Source organism: Lemur catta, chromosome 3, assembly GCF_020740605.2.
Source record: "Lemur catta isolate mLemCat1 chromosome 3, mLemCat1.pri, whole genome shotgun sequence".
NCBI classification, from domain to species: Eukaryota; Metazoa; Chordata; class Mammalia; order Primates; family Lemuridae; genus Lemur; species Lemur catta.
In genome coordinates this window covers 32,259,773-32,279,601 of record NC_059130.1, presented here as the reverse complement: position 1 = coordinate 32,279,601, position 19,829 = coordinate 32,259,773, and the positions used below count along the sequence as shown (strand labels likewise).

Here is a 19,829-nt window from a genome sequence, read left to right as displayed (position 1 = left end):
TAAGGTTAATTTCACTTTTGCTCCAGAGCACATCCTTTCCTGATACCCCCGGATGTTGACCTGCTCTTTTCTTAGTCTCACTTTTTGTGTAATTTCTGTTGACTATTGGCCTTCAGCCTCTCTCCCCCAGCCCTGGTGTCTCTTTCTCCCCACCCCCTCGCATGCACACACACACAGAGACACATCTGTCACTTCCATTTTAAAAATAACTTCTGTTTCTGCCACCTCCCCAGCCCCCCAAGAAGTATTGGCCTCTTTTGTTTCCTTGACAGCTAAATATCTGTTAACTATGGTCTTATACTGCCATTTTCCGGCCACTTATTATTCTCATTAATTTCTGGAAAAAAAAAACTCTCACTAAAGTCACACAAAAAGCAACTTGATAATCAAATCCAATTTTCTATTTTCTGTACTTATCACTTTCTGCAAACTTTTTTTTTTTTTTTAATGGTCAATACTTCTTGCTTGAATTGTCTCCCTCTAGCGTCCAGCGGACCTTACTACAGTTTCAGAATACCTCACGCCAAGTGATTTTAGAAGACCTGAGACGCACAGGCCTTTCCCAAGCAGGACTGACTGGTCACTTTGTTGGACCCTTTCTTCTCAAACCCAAGGCCACAGGGGTTCTGTTAACTCAGGCTGCTGCCCTCTTCCAGGCTCAGTTTCCCTCCTTCATTTGACAGATGTTTTTTCCTTGTTTCTACTCTGGTGGCTCCCGGACTCCTTAGCATGGTTGCTTATACTGACCACCTGGTTGGGATAGTTTCTTGACTTTGAGTTGAGTTACTTCCTTTATAATATCTTTTGTCCACTACTCTGAGTTGTGAGCTCCCTTAAAATATGGGAAACAAAATGAAGGAAGAACTCTTTGTTTTCATTTCCCAACATCTAAAATATCTTCGGCTGAGGTCTGAAGTTAATAGGAGAAAAACTGTTCAGGCTTGTCCGATAAATGAAACAGAAAGCTAAGAACTTTGATGGGAGGAACCTTAAGATTCTGTAATAATTCTGACTTCTCTTTTCCAGGGCTTAGCTCCCAGGTAAACAATAAGAACGAGTAGAGTTTCCAAGTGAAACTAGCCAGTGGCACTTTTTCTTGTTATCTTTCAAAGCTTCTTCTCATGTGCCACCGTGAATTAATGAAGACCTCTGTCTGACACATGTTCCCACCCTATCAAGACATATGGTCACCCCTGAGGCTCTGACTTAAGGCCTAGGCTGCTGTGGAGAGAGATTCCAGTGAGGTAAGACCTGTAGGAAATTTTCTAGAAAAAGCTCTGGAAACCAGTTGCTAATCAGAAAGTTAGGAGGAAATAGCAGTGATGGGTTTCTAGGGTGGAAAGAAGGTCTAGTAACGACTATATTCCAGAAAAGAAAAAGCCATAGGTAGCCTGATTTTAGACCTTCAGTTAACTGAGGGAATAGAAGTCATCTTTTATTTCACCACAGCTGGGACCTTAACAAAAGAAAGTGCATTTGTCTGCAGCAGGAATTAGAATAAATGGTTCAGGGAGTTGATCCAGACTAAATCTAAAAGGAATTCTGATTTTCTAGGTGTGTTGGTCTGGAGGTTTCTTATTGACATAAATTTACATATAGAAGAGGTCTTTTGATTTCTGGCTGAAAGACAGAGAAACTTAGGGGTGGAGGCAGTTCCTAGATAAAAGATAAGAACAATGGTATGACAAACTGCCTATCATATAATATTAGGTTGAAAATATCACAGTACAAAACTACATTTTGTATATGGTATTCTTGCAGTTAAAAAATTCTGGCAGATAAACTCTCACTCCATAAACTTCATATTCAGGAAGTATGGCTTTAAAAATTTTTTCTATTACATTTTAATTTCTATTTCCTTTTCTGTATTCGATGTTCAATGTCAGAAATTTTATTCCAGTTCATTTAAGATTGGACCCCACTTTTCCCATAGTCATGATTTAAAGAACACATTAGATTCATATGATAACTATTTTTTGAAATTTGTTGAGACATCTTTTATAGACCTATTGAATATATAATAGATATTTCTAAGTATTCCTTCAGGTCAAAGTTGTTAATTGTATTGTTCAACTCCTACTGTATTTTTGCTAAATTTTTAAGGTGCTTCAAATATAATTTATTGGAAGAAGTGTGCTATCATCTTCCACTCTCATGGTGGATTTGTCAATTTATTCCTGAAGGTCTATCAATTTTTGTTTATATCTGCTGAGTCTATTTAATGAGATGCATACAAATTTAGAATTGTTATATTGCTTTGGTGACTTTAACATTTAATCATTGTATATAAACTGTCCTTAATGATGCTATTTGTCTTAAAGTTGTCTTTGATTAATATAGCTATACTAGCTATTGTTTGATTAGTATCTGGCTGATGCATCTTTTCCCATTCTTTTGTATCCAACCCTTCAATGTTTTCATGCTTTAGGTGTGTCTTTTGTAAATACCATAGGGACTGGAGTATGTTTTAATCCAATCTGACATTCTTTTTTAACTGACATGTTTAATTTATATGTATTGGGATAATTGATATATTTGGATTTGGTGTTACCATCTTATGTATTTTCATATTATACTACTTTTTCTATGTTTGATTTCTCCTTTTAAAAACTTTTCTTTTAGGATCAATCTTTATATACATTTCTCTTGATCTTTGTTTCATAAATTCTATGTCATGAATTCTGTGGGGACAAGTCATTTTCTTAAATTCTAGATAATTGCTTCCATAGGTAGCTTTTGTGTAAATATTTCAGAGCAAGTTTTCTCTCTCTTTTTCTAATCGAAGTGAAACCTACATAATATGAAATTAACCATTTTACAGTAAGAAATTCTGTGGCATTTAGTACATTCACAGTGTTGTGCAACCACCGCCTCTGTCTCATTCTAAAACATAACAAAGTCTCTTGTGCTTTGTTCTGTGATGCATTTTATTAGGCCCCAGGCCAGGTTGTTTTAACTTTCTTGAAAAAGGAGAACTCTATACACACTCAGCATCTTCCAAAGGAGATATGGACTGTCCTTGGCCTCACTGCCTGTCCCGTTTGCTATTAGAATAATTATTAGTGTAATCTGAGTTCAAAGAGCAGATTAATCTACCCAGTCCTACCTGATCTTGCTATGGTTGTTGTTGTGAGCAGGTGTTTAACTAGTGTGGCTTTGTCTAATCGAGGTAAGCCTTGGTCCTACTAACTGTTTATTGTAGATGCAAAATGCAAAATACTAGATTATAACAATACCATTCCCAGTAAGGGTTATTATTAGAGCTGTACCTGCCTCTACCCGCTCCAGAGCATGTTATAGTGAGGATGTATAATTCCTTAGATGGTAAATGGAATGGGATGTTGCAAGGGTCTGACATCTCCATCCCCCACCCTGAACTCTTCCCTGATGCATTCTAGACATTATAATTTCTGGACCTATGTAGAAAGGAGCAAAATGTGAACAGATGATACTTTAGCCACTGAAAAATGAATTATGTGCAATGAAGAGTTTGATCTCAGTTATCTGCTTGGTGCAGACTCCATTTCTCTAATCTGGAGGGGCAGAAAATGAAGGAGGGACACAGGGTCTTTCTAACTTTATGATTTTAAGTAAATAGATTTTTGGTAGCAGAGTTTATTAAGGTTACTGATTGCTTTTTTTGAATCATTTCCATCAGCTTTCCATTTTATCATACTCTGGCAATAAGTTGACTGGTAATATAATTTTTTTTCAAGTCTTTACATTTGTCTTATAGCTATATCAGGAACTAGTAACTGGGCTACCTTTTAAATTGAAAATCTGCATAATTTTTAAATGGCACTTTGAGGTCCATAGACCCTAGTACACCAAGGACACAAGAGGGTCTAAAGGGACATAGAATTTAGGCCTTTTGCACATAAATGATGCTTCCAATATAAAAGAATATTTTTTTTAAAAAAAGCACTCTATGATAAGTTATCTGTACACCTAAAAGTTTAATGATTGCTCGAATTCTTGTTCTCAGAATAAGACACTGTAGGATGGCTCCTGAGATAGGTTTTATGTGGAAGTAGGACCATGGTCTTGGTCTTAGCCACCTTCCCAGAGGTCAAGAAAGAGACTGAAGGGAAGTTTCCAAGCTTTGCTTTAGCCTCTGTCCTACAAGCTGGCCACTGATAGCTATCTCCCATGGCTTAACAAAGTCACTGGCCTTTCTGGGGGGACAAGCACCTTACCACTCAGGTGTGAGTATGGAGAGCTTTTGCTGATTTTTCTTTTGACCACAAAAGCATGCCTTTCTGCAAGTTCCTAACCAGTTCTAGAAGACTTATAACTTGCCAGTGAGGAAAGGACAAGGGCAGCAAGTCCTCCTTGCTTCTCTGGAAGGATGGGGGACTTACTGAGCACCAGAGGTGTAAAAGGAGAGCAGCTGGGCCTGTGTGTGTGCGTGTGAGGCAGGAGGGGGCGCTGGTGAGCAGGCTGAAGAGAACTGTCAGTTATTATTGGTCTTCACTGGGAAGTAACAGAGACTTGAATGAAAAACAACCAAGCAAACAAACAAACAAAAAATCATTGGCTTAAACAGACCTTTGATCAGATGTTTTGTTCTTACGTGTGACAGTAAACCACCCAGGGCTGGTAGAGCAGCTTTGCAAAGCCATGTAAGACCTCTCATCAGACTTAGAGTGTGCTTGACACCTCATGACCTCTCAGTTCCGACTTAGTGTCCTCTTCAAGGCAGTTGGAGTAGATAAGCAAAGAAAAAAGGACAAAAGACTTGTCTGTGCCTCCATTCCCAACCTTTACAAGCTTTACTGTAAAGGAAAACATGGCTGTTCTATTTATCAGGAAGACTGGGGATTATAGGAGATACTTGGTTTTATTTTTCTCTTTCTTTGCTTGCCTGTAAACTGGGCACATTGAGACCGTATAGGATGTTTTGAAAAGGAAGAGTGAAGATTTTTTTTTTTTTTTTTTTGCAACAGAGTCTTGCTCTGTTGCCCAGGCTAGAGTGCTGTGGTGTCAGCCTAGCTCACAGCAACCTCAAACTCATGGGTTCAAGGGATCCTCCTGCCTCTGCCTCCCGAGTAGCTGGGACTATAGGCACGTACCACCACGCCCGGCTATTTTTTTCTACTTTTATCGAGATGGGGTCTTGCTCTTGCTCAGGCTGGACTCAAACTCCTGAGCTCAAGTGATCCTCCCACTTCGACTCCCAGAGGTTAGGATTAGAAGCGTGAGCCACCCCACCCAGCTGAGAGTGAAGATTTAATATTGCATTGTATTCAGTGGCACTGAGCTGACACAGAACCCAGATCAGAGCATTCAGAAGCATGAGTTTGCCAGCGTGTGGTCCTCCTCACCGTGGAGGCTTGAGTGGCATTCAGCCCGTAATATTGGCACTTCCTCTTCAGTTCAGCATTAACATTCGGATACCCCAGTTTACACAGACCCCCACCCCCGACTTGGGGAAAGGTGAAAAATCTTATAAAACAAAAAGAACATGCAGGTTTTCCCTGATAGCTCTGCTTGCTAGATATGAAAGTCAGGATCTTAGGGCCATATATCACTAATCCTAGAAAATAATAGCTAGACAGATTTATGCCAAACCCCATTGCTTAATGAGGTTCCAAAATATTTAGCTCCTGCAATATTCTTGAAATTCCCTCATATCCTCCTTTTGTTGGTGTGGGAAAATTTGGGGGAGGGAAGTGATTTGCCAGAAACCGAAAGGAGAAAACTAGCCCTACAATTTCTGTTATTGTTTCAGATTTATGCTTAGGGTAGGCTATTGAAGGGAAAGCAGGGAGAAAGGACAGAGACGTAAGACAACAGTAAAGAGAACAATTCGAGAGTGAGTTTATCTTCTCTTGCATTAGAAATAGAGACAATGATTCTTTCCAGCACCTTACTCATATATGCCAGGCCCAAAGCCAAAAGTCATGGATTGAGGACTACAAAAACCTTTCTCCATCTTCATTGCTCCAATTCCGCCCTCGGTAAGGGGGGGAGAGGAGATGGCTCTTTCTCCAGACTGACCCAGGGAAGGTTTTGCTACTGTGACTGACCATCTCCTTGAGATGAACGCTAAGCTAATCATTTTTGTGAACCCATATCAACATAGTAAAGCAGGAAAAGAAATGTGGGAATTGTAGAAACTCTAAGTGATGTCATCCAACTTATCTATGATGAAAGCAAGGCATGCTCCTTGTTCTGCACATAGAGGCGACAGCCCAGGACAGCTGCATACACTCCAGCCTGGGGGAGGGTAGATCTGGGTGCTGAGTGGGGGCAGATCCAATGGCAGTAATCTCATCCATGTGTGGTGTCCTTCAGATTTCACAAAGATTTTCCACTTCAGGTGTTAATATCTCACTTGAGCTTCCCAGAAGGACATAGAACAGATAGGATCAACCTGCTGTTCAGGTGAGGGCACTGAGACTGAAGGCATTTTAGGTAGCACATTCAGGGTCACAGGGCCACCCAGTCATAGAGCCAGGAACCCAGTCTTTGACTTCAGTCCCCTCTCCATTAAGCCATGTTTTCCTCCATAGGTAAAAAGTATGACAAAGAAATACAAATCCAGATTCATTGTTGTAGGGGAACATTCTAGCCTTTCTAGGCCCTAGAGACAGACAGGAGATTAGGTTTAGAATGAGTTTCATAGTCACTTCTCTACTTACTCCTGCCTCCACCTTTTGTAATAGGAATATCTAGAATTTCAAGTTCTTTTCTACTGAACCCTGGTCACTCTCCTTCCTGATTTCATGTACTCATTCCTTTTTCCTCCCTGTTTCCTTCTGTCCTGCCTTTTCTGCTTCCCTCCCTCAAATATTCATTAAAGGTATTTGATGTATTAGACATTACAATGAGTATCTGGAAAATGAGGATTTATAAAAAAAAATCGTTCATTGTTTCAAGAAAAAAACAAATGGTTTTATACAAGAGCCAGATAGATTTAGAAAGAAATATTTGCAGTGGAGAGAAACAGTGGTGTCACAGAGGAGAGAATGTTTTATAGGGGAAGGTGGCAAAGGGCTGGGTAACGCTTCATTAACATGGAGAGTTGAAAGGGTCTGGAGGGGTGAGTAGAAGTATCCCAGACATTATAGCATAGAGAGAGGGCAGTCCATGTTTCTGTGAAGAGTTTACCTTGTATGATGATTTTTGCCCTATTTGATCTACCAGTTCACTTTTTACCTATTGTGGGCATGCCTGCTGGGTTCCTAACTTGATTGCAGACCACGGAGCCCTGGCCAAAGCACAAGTGATTCCGCTGGTGGAAACTAAAATGAGAGGGTAAGGCTGGGAGTAATACTGACAATTTTCTCTCATTTTTTTTAAGCCCAAAGAAGGCAGTTATTAAGGCCAGTGTGCAAATGTAAATACTGGTGGGAGTATTATTTGCGGCCAGGGGATTTCCTTGTTGCTCCTTAAATCAGTCTCCCTTATCTCTGCCTGATCTTGTTTCTAGGTTCATGACAAGCCTGAAGGCTAAGATTAAGTGATCTGCTGGCTTATGTTGGAATGTGGGAGGATCCCAGAGCTGTAGGGAGTCCTCTGCCAAGCAGAATCAATGTACCACAGCACAGCCAGCAAATCTGGGTGCTCGGTTGCTAACCTGAGCAGACACCAGCTCCCCAGGCAGATGTAGCTGTGCTCTTGCTCCTAATTCAAACAGGTGATTTGTAAAAAGAAAGTTGTTCACTGAAAAGGCACAGAGTGGTGTGAAAGGTCTAGTGGTCTTTGGGAGGAAAAAAATAATAAAGCAGATCTACAAGAACCTTCTGGAATGTGTTCTGAGTTGCACAGTGTAGGAGCGAGTCAGAGTCTCACATGTAGGTGTTTCCTTCTGCACTCACTGTCACCTATAGTCCATTTGCCAGCCCAGCCCTATGGCCACTCCCAGGAACTTTTGCTGAACCATAAAATTTTCACATTTTATTCTCTTATTATATCTTATGTGACTGTCTATTCCTCCAATCCTGTCACCACTTTGTCTTGCCCTTTGTCTCCTCCTGCCCCATCCAGAATACAGGGTTTGACCTGTTTCCTCAGCCTGTATTAACTCCACCTGGATTCACTGCCTTTTTCTGTTAAACTTGGATTCCATGATCCATAACTTCAATAACCCTTCCCCATATCATTAATTCTGTGGTTTGAGCATTCTTCTATTGCAAGACCCCAACTGTCTGCCTTTTCTGAAACTTCTCCAGGGTTACCAAGCACTGGTGGGAAAAATCACACAACCATGAAGCTTTTGTCACTATTGATTTATATTTAAGACTCCCAAACTCAAGTGAGTCCTGACTTTTCAGCAATCTGAAGGATCCTCTTCCCGTCATCCTATTTCTGTCCTCCACAGCAGTCATTATAACCAGACATTGTCTCAGAGAGTGTGGTTAGGATGTCAGGCTCTGGAAACAAATGACCTGGGATCAAATCCTGACTCCTCTGCTTATATCTTTGTAAGTTCAGGCAAGTAACCTATCCTCTCTGCACCTTGGTTTCTCTTTCTGAACATGGGCACAACAACTATTTCTATCCCTGGGGTTGTGGCTGGGCCTAGAGAGTGCTGAGGACATAAAGATTCACCTTCTCCTTCCCCTTCTCAGCTTCCTGACATGGGGCTGTCTGTGTTTCCTCACCAACCGGCTTTCACCCTGTTCTCTCCTTTCCCCAGAAGATAAGAACTTTAGCCTGCTTCTCTCTGATAACGGGCTGGGCAGCGAATAGGGGCCAGTTTTTGATCTGTGTAATTGTAGGGTATGCTTTTTGGGTTTAACTTATGTCTATTTAAGGCTAAAATTGTTATGTGCTATCAAAAACTCCTCCTGCATATGTATTCATGAAATTTGGGTCATATTGTACATATTACAGAGTAGCTATTTTCAGAGTATGCAACATGGTGAACAATTTCCTGAATCATTTTGGATAATATTTTCATATTTTACTGTTAAAATTGTGTGAGGATGAATAGTTATTTATTTACATCTGAGTTCATTTCTTTTCTTTTCTTTTTTTTTTTTTTGTGAGACAGAGTCTCACTCTGTTGCCTGGGCTAGAGTGCTGTTGCGTCAGCCCAGCTCACAGCAACCTCAAACTCCTGGGCTTAAGCGATCCTCCTGCCTCAGCCTCTGGAGTAGCTGGGACTACATGCATGCACCGCCATGCCTGGCTAATTTTTTCTATATATATTTTTAACTGTCCAAATCATTTCTATTTTTTAGTAGAGACAGGGTCTCGCTCTTGCTCAGGCTGGTCTCGAACTTTTGACCTCAAGCAATCCTCCTGCATCGGCTTCCCAGAGTGCTAGGATTATAGGCATGAGCCACCACGCCCGGCCCCATTTCTTTATTACCTACAGTAAATATCAGGAACTGGAATTGCTAGATGATAATTATTTGCTCTTTTTTTTTTTCCAAGGATCTCTAAGTCACTATAAGATCTCTGACCTATGGATTTCACTTTGTTTTAGTTGAACACTAGAAATGATGATGGTGGTTATTGTTTGTGTGTCCTTGGATGGTTGCCCTCTTTGCTTCCTCCAGCCCTGCTACATTGCACAACTCCAGAGGACACCGTTTACTTTCCATTGTGTGCTCCCGTGTGTCCTTGAAGCCCCCTTCATGCCAGAGCATTTTTATAGATGATGTTGGTTTAAATGTCCACATCCTAAAGAGGACCTTTTCAAAGGAGAGGGACAAAGCCACCTGTTTGGCTTTGGCAATTACTGGTGTTTTGATGAGCATACATGCTCCCACGTCATTTGTTCACACTTTCTTCCCACTTTTGCCCCCTGAGTTACTTTCCAAATGCCTTCCCAAAAGGGCATCCTGAGAGCCAGACCTTGAGCTGGTTCCCTTGGTTCATCCTGTTCTATAGATTGCTCTTGACACAGAGATAATGTCATGATTGTGCTTTGTAAGTATATAATTTTATTTATTGTCATCAGCTGCATACTGTCCACCCTCAAGCATATAGGATAGTCTCATAACTTGTGATATTCAGGGTCACTGGCATTTCTTCTCCCATTCTCTGATGGGAGTAGTTGAAAGGGGCATTGAAGTATTACTCTGATTGAAGCAAAGCTTTTCTGTCCTCTTCTATGCTCGTGAGAACAAGAATGACTAAATATAGAAAATTTAACCTTTATCCCATCATTGTTTTCCTAACTAAATTCGTTAAGTGACTTTATTAGTTAAGTAACTTTTAAAGATTTTTTTAAATTAATTATTTTTACCATTCTCAGGACCATACAAGCCAAATTCTGTACATTTAACTTTAGGATAGAGGTTTCTTATGTAACACTGATTTCCCACTTACAGCCTGTATCTTTATTCTGATATTTCCATGTGAATAAGAGCCTAAAAGGGAAGGAAGGTCAACAGGAAGTTAGGGAGAGGGACACCATGAGGGAGGGGTGCTGAAAAGTAGGGGGCTATTTGGGTTTGAGTCTTTGAGACTGAGACTCTTCATAGTAATGTGGATAATTAAAGGGTTTTTTTCAGTGAAAGTTTTTAGCGTCAACTTAAAAAGAGAAGCTTACCCCAATGAGGGATAAAAATTACCATACTGATGGTTTCCTAGAGTCAAATGCTTTACACACATTGATGCTGACATTGACGTAAAGATCTGTCTTCAGTCACTATATCAGAAGACCAGATGAACAGCTTAAGATAAAAACAAAAACCAAACAAATAAATAATCTCCCAAACACAACCTAGTAGGAAAAGCAGTAGGAATTTTCACTATGAGGATTTAAAGTAAAATTTTGGACTTGGTCTTGAAGTGGCCATAAAAAGCATCTAATTAAACCTCTTTATTTAGCAATTAAAAAAAAAGCAAAACCTAAAGCACAGGGAATTTAAGTGGCAAAAGGACAAGTAAAATGACAAAGTTATAAAATGTAAAGTGATCACACACTTTCTAGCAGCATATGAGAAGGACTGATTCACAGACTTTTAATTCATGTATTATTTTTACGTTCTGGTATATTTTTGAACACTTTTCTGATATATATCTTTATACTTCATTCCTGCACTTTATATAAGGTGGTAGTATTTGCAATGTGACTGCAGTTAAGAGTTGAGTGTTGTCTTAGCCTGGGTGCCTAAGAAATAGACTCTGGGATTTGCCTGCATGAGTTGTTGGTTGGTGCTCTTGGGGACACCTGTAAAGGAGAGAGAGAAACCGGGCTGGGCTAAGGGAGAAGGTAAATTTTAACGGGAGCTGTAGCCAACTGCTCTGGAAACTCGTAAGCTGGGATGGCCTCCAGTTGTCCCTAAGTGAGGTAAGCAGGCTGTGACCTTGAACCTCCCCCTAGACCAATCTCTGGCTTCATTTTTCTGGGAGGGGTGTAACCTTGGGCAAGGCAGCCCCCTTTGGTGTAGGGCAGTCCTCGGAGACAAACTCAACTCTCAGCAGCAACGCTCTGGCAGTTGGGGGAATGAGTGTCTTGGTTGTGAGTCCGAGGGATGTAGGTGGTGACAGCCTCCAGTCCTGTTACTGAAAGTAAATAGGAACTGAACTAAAAACATCAATATAATAGGTAAGCAGGACATGAAAGAACAGTGACTTATGGAAAGCCCAGAAAAATAAATTTGTAGTAGGAAACCATTTGTATATTCTTGTGATCTTGTGATTCTGGGACTCGGGAAAAATGTCCTTCTGCAGTCATTTTTGTTTGGGCTGGTACATAAGCTAAAGAACTAGGCAAATGATCCTGTGTTTTGTTTTGTTTTATACTCAGCTATCCTGAGAATACAAGAATGAAACTAGGAAAAGAATTTTTTAAGGAAGAGCCAGATGGCGAGACTGAGCAGAGGAGCCTGTAGGAAGTGGGGCCGAACAGACAATCCAACACAGGGACCTCTACATAAGCAAGTCGTGTGCTCTGTATCTTCCTCTTGTGCTTCTACTTCCTGATCCACAGTGGTTTTTTATTGTTGGCTATAGGGGTGAACTTCTTCATGTTTCCACCAGGAGGCAGTGTGGTATCATTTCACAGGGTGCGCTCTAGCTTCACCGTAGAGTTCAAATCCTATTTCTATCATTCGTCAACTATGTGATCTTAGACCATTAACATAACACCTCTAAGCCTCTATTTTCCTCATCTATAAAATGAGGATATTAACAGTACTTACTTTACAGGGTTTTTAGGAATATTAAATTGCAGTAATACTTGGCTCAGACATAGCTAGTTGCCCATGCCAGAAAAGGTCTTCCACGCTAAAAAAAATATTTCCATCTCAATACAAATGACAGTCCTTAACCAAGTTTTCTTAAGAACAATTCTGTTTTCTTTGAATTAAGGACGAAGAAGGGAAGAGAGATGTAATGGGCTTGGTGATAAACTAAGTTAAAGTTAGAGAATGAAGACGTGTAAAAATAGCTGCTCTTAATTTGGGATATAAATACCAAGATTTCCCAAGGAAATGCTAGAAAGGAAAGGAAAGGAGAAGAAAGGAGAGGAAAGGAGACAAGGTCTCACTCTGTTGTCCAGGCTGGAGTGCAATGATATGATCATAGCTCACTGCAGCCTCAAACACCTGAGCTCAAGTGATCCTCCCTCCTCACCTCCCAGAGTGCTGGGATTATAGGCATGAGCCACTTTGCCTGGCTGTTCCTTTATTGAGAAAACATCCTGGCTACGTGTTCAGGAAGATGTAGGACCCAGGTGTCAGAGACACAACTTTCGTTTCTCACATACATCCACATCACTCTTTTTGCCAGAGCCAGTTCAGTCACCCCTGGACCTCAGCTAAACCTGATAACATCAAAATGTATCTTCCTCTTTCTGCTCACCTGATGTCCCAATTAGCGCCCTGGCTTAACACCAGTTGCATTAGTTCTATCGTTGTGTAATTTCCCCTCATCTACTTTGGTAAATGAGAAATAGGAAAGAAGCAAGAGTAAAGTAGACATTTTCTAATTGTGCAGAAAACCTTAGGGATGAAAGAATGGACCACTTTGGCACTGCAGAAATCTACACACCTGTGCTGCTTATCATTATTAAATTCAAAATAGACTTGCCAGAATGAAGGAAAAGCCTGAAGTTGATTTTTATAACACCCGAATAGCATGATAAATTATTATCATTAATAAATGATGAATATAAATGTTGGGATATAAATACCAAGATTACCCTTTGGATCCCCCTGTTCTTGTCTTTAGGTATGGTTCTGCAGTTCAGCACAAAGGTGATTCTTTCAGCGAGGCTTCCCTTTGATATGTAAAGGTAATGTTAGTCTCAGGCATGGTGATCATTTTTATTTTCTATTACAGCCTCACCTGACTGCCATTCCTCCCTGCAATCACCCCTGACTCAGCCTTGTCACTAGTCTTGTCAATATGAAGGACACTGAGTGGATGCAGAGCCCTAGGAAGAGGACCTAATTGAAGACTAAGGGTTTGGAGCCTAGGCCAGTGGAAGAGTTGTGTTCTATTAATAGTAACAGAGAAGTCAGGATGAGAAGGTTCTTAGAATCTTATGACAATGTAGCATACATTGAGTTTGAGTTTTCCGTTATACTTCTAGATAGCATTGTTTAGCATGAAGTTTCGAATGCACACCTTGAGCTTTAGGGTGGCATGTTGGAGGTGGGTTTTGGTAACTTGGGTTTGGAAGTATTTATACATGTAGCACATGAGAATTGCATATTTAACAAATGCAAATTGAGGCCTTACTATATTCCAGTCCCTGTGGTGATTTTTTACTTTCCTCTTTAAACAAATAGATGTAGTTTCTGCCTCTAAAGGAGTTTACATTTCAGTGAAAAAGGCAGACAAGACATTAGGCCTCATAAAACAACATACTGGTGGTCATATTAATAATAATGGACAGTGTTTGTTGAGTGCTTTTTATCTTTGTGTTAGTTTGTTGAGTGGTTTTTAAATGTATAAACTCTTAATTTTCCCAACACCCTCACGGACTGGATACTATCAGCCTTCAATAGGCAAAGAGACTTGCCCAAGGTCACAGAGTCGGTGGAACAGGGACTTTCACTTGCTGTGCGTGGTGCCAGAGCCCCTGCACTTCTTTGCACTCTGTTGCAATGATGGGAAGTCCTGGGTGTGATGGGAATAAACATTAGGAGTGCTGAACCCAGACATGGGCTGCAGGGATTTGAAAATAATTTTGGAGGAAGTGAAATCTGAAGAAAGACCTGGAGGTGCATAGGAATTAACCAAATGAAGGTGGAGGATGAAACGGAGAACAAGGCATGTTCAGGGTAGCCTGGAGCTTAGTGGCAGGGGAGGTGGCAGGGGAGGTGGGCAAAAGCCTGACCCCAGTGCACTCTGATGAGACGGCCAATAGGAGAACAGAGAGACGGCCACACGCCAAAGGCCCCACCTTCACCAGGAGGAAAAGGGGAAACACTGACCATGCGGGCAAAGGTGTGAGGTTCAGAAGCTGGCAAACCTTTAGGATCTCCTCAGGCTGTTATTTTGGCCTCACCCTTGTTGCCTTTTTGCCTGCTCTCTGTTCCAGAACATTGAGACCTAATATAAGCAGAGCAAACCAGATTAAAAATCACAGAATGGTGGGCAAAGTCTGGAACTAACAAATAATTATCTGTTGGATGTTTCCTAGATCTGAAACAGGATTGGCTGGATTTGAACCCTGTTGTTTCCCCCCCACCCCCAGTTCTATGGAGGAATAATTAACAAACAAAAAATGTATATATTTATGGTGTACAATGTGATGTTTTGCCTTTGTATACGTTATGAAATGATTATCATATCAAGCTAATTGACATATCCATCAGCTCACAAAGTTTGTGTGTGTGTGTGGTGAGAACATTAAGATCAACTCTCTCAGCAGTGTTCAAGTACACACTACATTCCTGAGCCCCACCCTCCTCGAAACCCCCTTGGTCTTGCCTTCGGGACCCCCCCCCAGCTCTGGCTTCTTTTCTCTGCAGCGCTGACCTTTCTTTGTATGTCTCCCTTGCTCACTCTTCCTCTTCTGCCCCAGCACTTGCTGTCTGAGCTCTGCTTGGCTCCAAGGCCTGGCCTCTTCGCACTCAATATGCCCCCTCCTGACAGTCTCTCTCTGCTCCGCAGCATCGATTGCCATCTGCATTCTGATGCCGTCCACACTATTGTCTGGAGTTCTGACCTTTCCTCTGAGCTCCAGGCTCATATGTTCAATTAAACACCTTCATTTACATATCTCATGGGCACCTGAAACTCAGCACTTCCAGCACTAAACACACGCTCTCCTCATACCCTGACCCACTCCTCCTCTGGTGCTCCTTATCTCTGTAATGACACCATCATTCACCTAGTTTCCTAAGCCACAAATCTGGGAGTAATTCTTGAATCTTTTCTCTCTTTGGTGGGTTTTTGTGGACATGTGTCACATTTGTGGTGACCTAGCATCTTTTAAGTAATTCTCATGCAACAATTCCCACCTCACCAGCTCAGAAAGCACAAGTCAAATTCTCATTTTCTCTTGCAGCCCAGAGGGACACAGGTGACCTAGGCTTGGCCTGCCAGATGCTTCCGAGTGAGGCATGATTTTAGAGTCACCAATGTGAGAACCTGGCTCTACGTGGAGCTTCTTTCTGCTGATACAGCTGGCTTTAGACAGAGGTGGCTGGGTTTTAGTCAATAGCAGCAATCGCAAAGTAGAATTTCTGTTTCTGCCGTGGCATCAGGACTGTAGACTGAGCAATTGCAATGTAGTCAGGTCACGAAATCCTGTGTTTGGTGGCAGAAGCAGTGAGCTTCCTCACTCAGGACAATTTTACTGCATAGTTTGGGATGTGTATGTGAATGGAGGAGAGCAGATATGAAAAACATGGTGGTGTTTTTTTCTGTGAGTTTAGACCTGACTTTGTTCCTTCAGCCTTTCCAATGATCTCTGAGGGATTAATATTTTTAATAAAGCCCATTTCTCCTTAAACTAGCCAGAGTAGATTCTGTTGTTTTCAGGAAGACTCTAGAGCAATTGAAGGTTGTTGCTTCCTCTAGTGGAAGGTGTGACTGTGTTTCCAGCCATGTGAGGAACAGGGAAGGATGTGGTGGGTGAGAGCCACAGACGGGTGGGGTTGGGTGAGGCCCGGCCCTGCCTCTGCAGGGTTTGTTTATTTGGTCTTTTTGTACTCCTCAAAAAGGGTTTCTGTATATTCAGTATATAAATTACGTCGAAATATTCCAAAAAGGCAAGGCAGAGTCATGGGAAGAGCGTGGGCATTTTAGCAGAAAATAATTGGGTTTAAGTTCTGACTCTCCCACTTATTAGCAGGGTATCCCTGAACCCAGTGACTTGCCCTTTTTAAATCCCAATTCCAGTTTATGGGGGATAGTTAATATATTTACCACGTAGAGGTGTTGTGGGGTTGCATGAGATGACCTGTGGAAAGGATCTAGTGTTTAGTGGCTGAGTGATAAAGGTTAGTTCTCTGTGCCAGAGACAATCGGGGACTCTCGAGAATGGATCAAGTATTGACTATATACAGATGATCCATAAGTGTTGACTATTCAATTCCATTGGCCTATTATTGCACGTTTTGTATTTTCACTTACTAGAACTCTGATTCTTTCTAACAGGACCAGTTCTAGTGTCTTTTTTCCCCATGATGGATCTTTCTCAAATTCACTTAGCTGGAAGTAATTAGTTTTTCTCCTGGAATATTATTATATTTTATTGTAGTTCACATTTGGATTAATGGTATAGAATATAGATCCTTAGGATGACAGAGTAGGATGGTACTTTAGTGAACAGCTAGTAGAGCTCCTTATGATTTAAACTTAATATTGTTGGCAGAGCATGGTGGTTCACAACTGTATTCCTAGCACTCTAGGAGGCTGAGACAGGAGGATTGCTTGAGGTCAGGAGTTTGAGACCAGCCTGAGCAAGAGCGAGACCCCCATTTCTACTAAAAATAAAAGTATTAGCCAGGCGCAATGGCACACACTTGTAGTCCCAGCTACTCGGGAGGCTGAGCCAGGAGAATCTCTTGAGCCCAGGAGTTTGAGGTTGCCGTCAGCTAGGCTGACACCACAGCACTCTAGCCCAGGTGACAGAGTAAGACTCCATCTCCTAAAAAAAAGAAAAGAAAAGAAAAGAAACTTAATATTGTTTCATCAAATTAATGTATTAATACAGATTAAAATTCAAATAGTATTACAAGGATGATGATAAAGAGTAGTTCCCTGCCCCATGCCGTCCCACTCCCAAATCCCACTCACCAGAGGCAATTTTAGCTTTTTCCTATAATATGTTGTCTTACCAGTTTTTCAGTTTTAGCCAGTCCATTATCTATTGATTTTCTGCAATAGAAGATGAAAATTTGGTTTTCTTACCCCTCTTTTTTCTTACATTGTGACAGCCCCGCATTTCACAAATACATGTGATTTCCTCTTCCCATTTCCCCAGCATAGTCATTTCACAATTTCTAGTGAAATCACTGTCTGATGTTTTTGCATTACTATAACTATGTAAACAAAACTCATAATTAAGCCATTAGTATGTTTACATTTCCTTCCTTAGGCACCTTTAATTTTTTTCTGAAGTTAATGACAATTCTTTAATATTAATAGTTTACTCAATTTTTATGTGCTTATCACTAATACTTTCAAAACTACCAACATAGTAAAATTGCTCTAAAAATAAATTCAGATAATTTCTCAGTAACCACCTGCCACCTGCAACACACACACACACACACACACCCCTACTCCACACACTTTTTCCTTTGTAACTATTCTTTCTTGAGTTTTCTGTCCTCCTGCTTCAGTTTGTAAAGTTGCACTCTGGCCCTATACAAGTCAAGGTTCAAGGTCTTCTCATCACTGTCATCCTGGGGTGCTGTAAACTGAATGTTTTTGTCCCCCCAAAATTCATATGTTGAAATCCTAGCCCCCAATGTGATGACATTAGGAAGTGAGGCATTTGGAAGATAATTAGATCATGAGGGTATAGCCCTCATCAATGAGATTAGCATTCTTATAAAATGGACCCCAGAGTTCTGCCATGTGAGGACACAGAAAAAAGATAGCCATCAATGTACCAAGAAGCAAGCCCTCTCCAGACACTGAATCTGCTGGCACCTTGATCTGGGACTTCCCAGCCTCCAGAACTGTGAGAAATAAATTTTTTTATAAATTGCTGTTTCTAAGGCTCCCATTCTATGGTATTTTTGTTATAGAAGCCCAAATTGACTAGGACATGGAGATTGCTGAATAGTTTTGTTCCCTCTTTACATTTACAGGTAATTAGTTACCAGCTGGTGTAGAACACAAGGCTGAAGATTGTTTTCCTTCAAATGTTGAAGGAGATGCTCCACTCTCTTCTAGTTTCCGGGGCTGCTGTCAAGAATGCCAGTGCCATTCTTGTTCCTAATCCTTGTATGTGATCTGTTCTTTCTCAGGGAGATTTGAGGATCTTCTTTCTCTTTGTTGTTTTGTAATTTAAAAAGGATGTGCCTGGAAAAGAAGAAAGATCTAAGAATCAATCATCTAGGCTTCTGTGTAAGAAAACTAGAAAAAGAAGAGCAAATTAAATCCAAAGTCAGCAGAAGAAAAGAAATAACAAAAATTAGAGCAGAAATTAATAAAATTGAAAACAAGAAATCCCAACAGTGGTGAGAACCAGTGCATTTCCTCCCCAGTTTCCTGGGAGCTGCAGCTCACCTCCCCAGGGACTTGGCTGGGAAGGACTCTTAAGCTTCCAGACCTCACAGCAAAGGCTAGATTATTGTAAGAGTTTACAGTTCAGGAAGAGTCAGTTACTTTTCAAATTAATTTAATTGTTCTCTATAACTGTTTATCTATTTTTGGATCAAGTCCTATGCCAAGGACTTTAACTGCACTTTGGGTGTGTTACCAAGGTTATGGTTACCCTTGGATGCTATTTCTGGAAGGAGGAGTGGTGCCAGTCTGCAAAATCAATACTCAAGAGCCAGAGGAGACCCCAGATTTTGATTTCTGCTGCACCTATGTTATTAATAAAATTATTCTGCAGTCAGAGGGGCTTCATGAAGCATCCTCCAAATGGAATATGATAAATGAGGTCCTACGGATTATCTTGTCTCCTAACAAGCCTAATTTGGAAATGCAGGAGGTTCCCACCTTGACTATTTCAAAGATTCTGATTTGCTGGAAGTACTTCATTATAATCAGACTAAGTCAACAGATACAATATTTCTGTACTGAAACCCTTTATGAAGGCATTATTCCTATCTTGTAAGGTATCTATTCAGACAGGTAACTGAGGATTCCTCTTATTACAGATTTTGACTGGAAATGAAGATAGACAGATATGTTTGGAATATTGCTTGCTGACATGATGAAGAAGTTCCTAAATCTGAGTTTTCAGTGTGACAGTTCACTATGATATTTATGTGTACATGCATGAGAGGTTAGGTTCTCATTTTGAGGTCAGAACTCTTCATTATCTCTTACTGGATTTTCTATAGAGAAAAAGCATGGAGAAAATAGGACCTTACAAAGAGTAAGGTCCCTGTATTCTAATAGTTGCTGTGCAGTTTGTGAATAAATATTTTCATGTAGTCATAAATTATCTAGTATTGGACTGTCCTGTGGTTTTGCCTTTTGAACTCATGGGAATCATTGTGAGCCAAGATGAATACATTTTGTGTACTATTTTATTTAAGTAAAACATTTCAAGAATCTAAAGATTTAAAGTTTGATGAAGCCATATCTGAAGTATTCTTTTATTTATTTACCATTAGAAAAAGCAAAAGGCATACGAGCATTGCTTCTTAGCTTTAATCCTAGAGACTAGATCTTAAAGGGGCAGTTATGAAAGTGTTGTGCTCTGTCCAACAGCATTAGAATCACCTGGGAATTTGTCAGAAACTCTGGGGATGAGGCCAGCAGTCTGTATTTTCACA

General features: G+C 40.7%; 1 pseudogene; it reads left to right on the top strand.

Moving 5' to 3' along the window:
• Window positions 1–19,421, top strand: part of LOC123634810 — a 44,168-nt pseudogene extending 24,747 nt beyond the window's left edge.
• The last annotated feature ends 408 nt before the right edge of the window (window positions 19,422–19,829 follow it).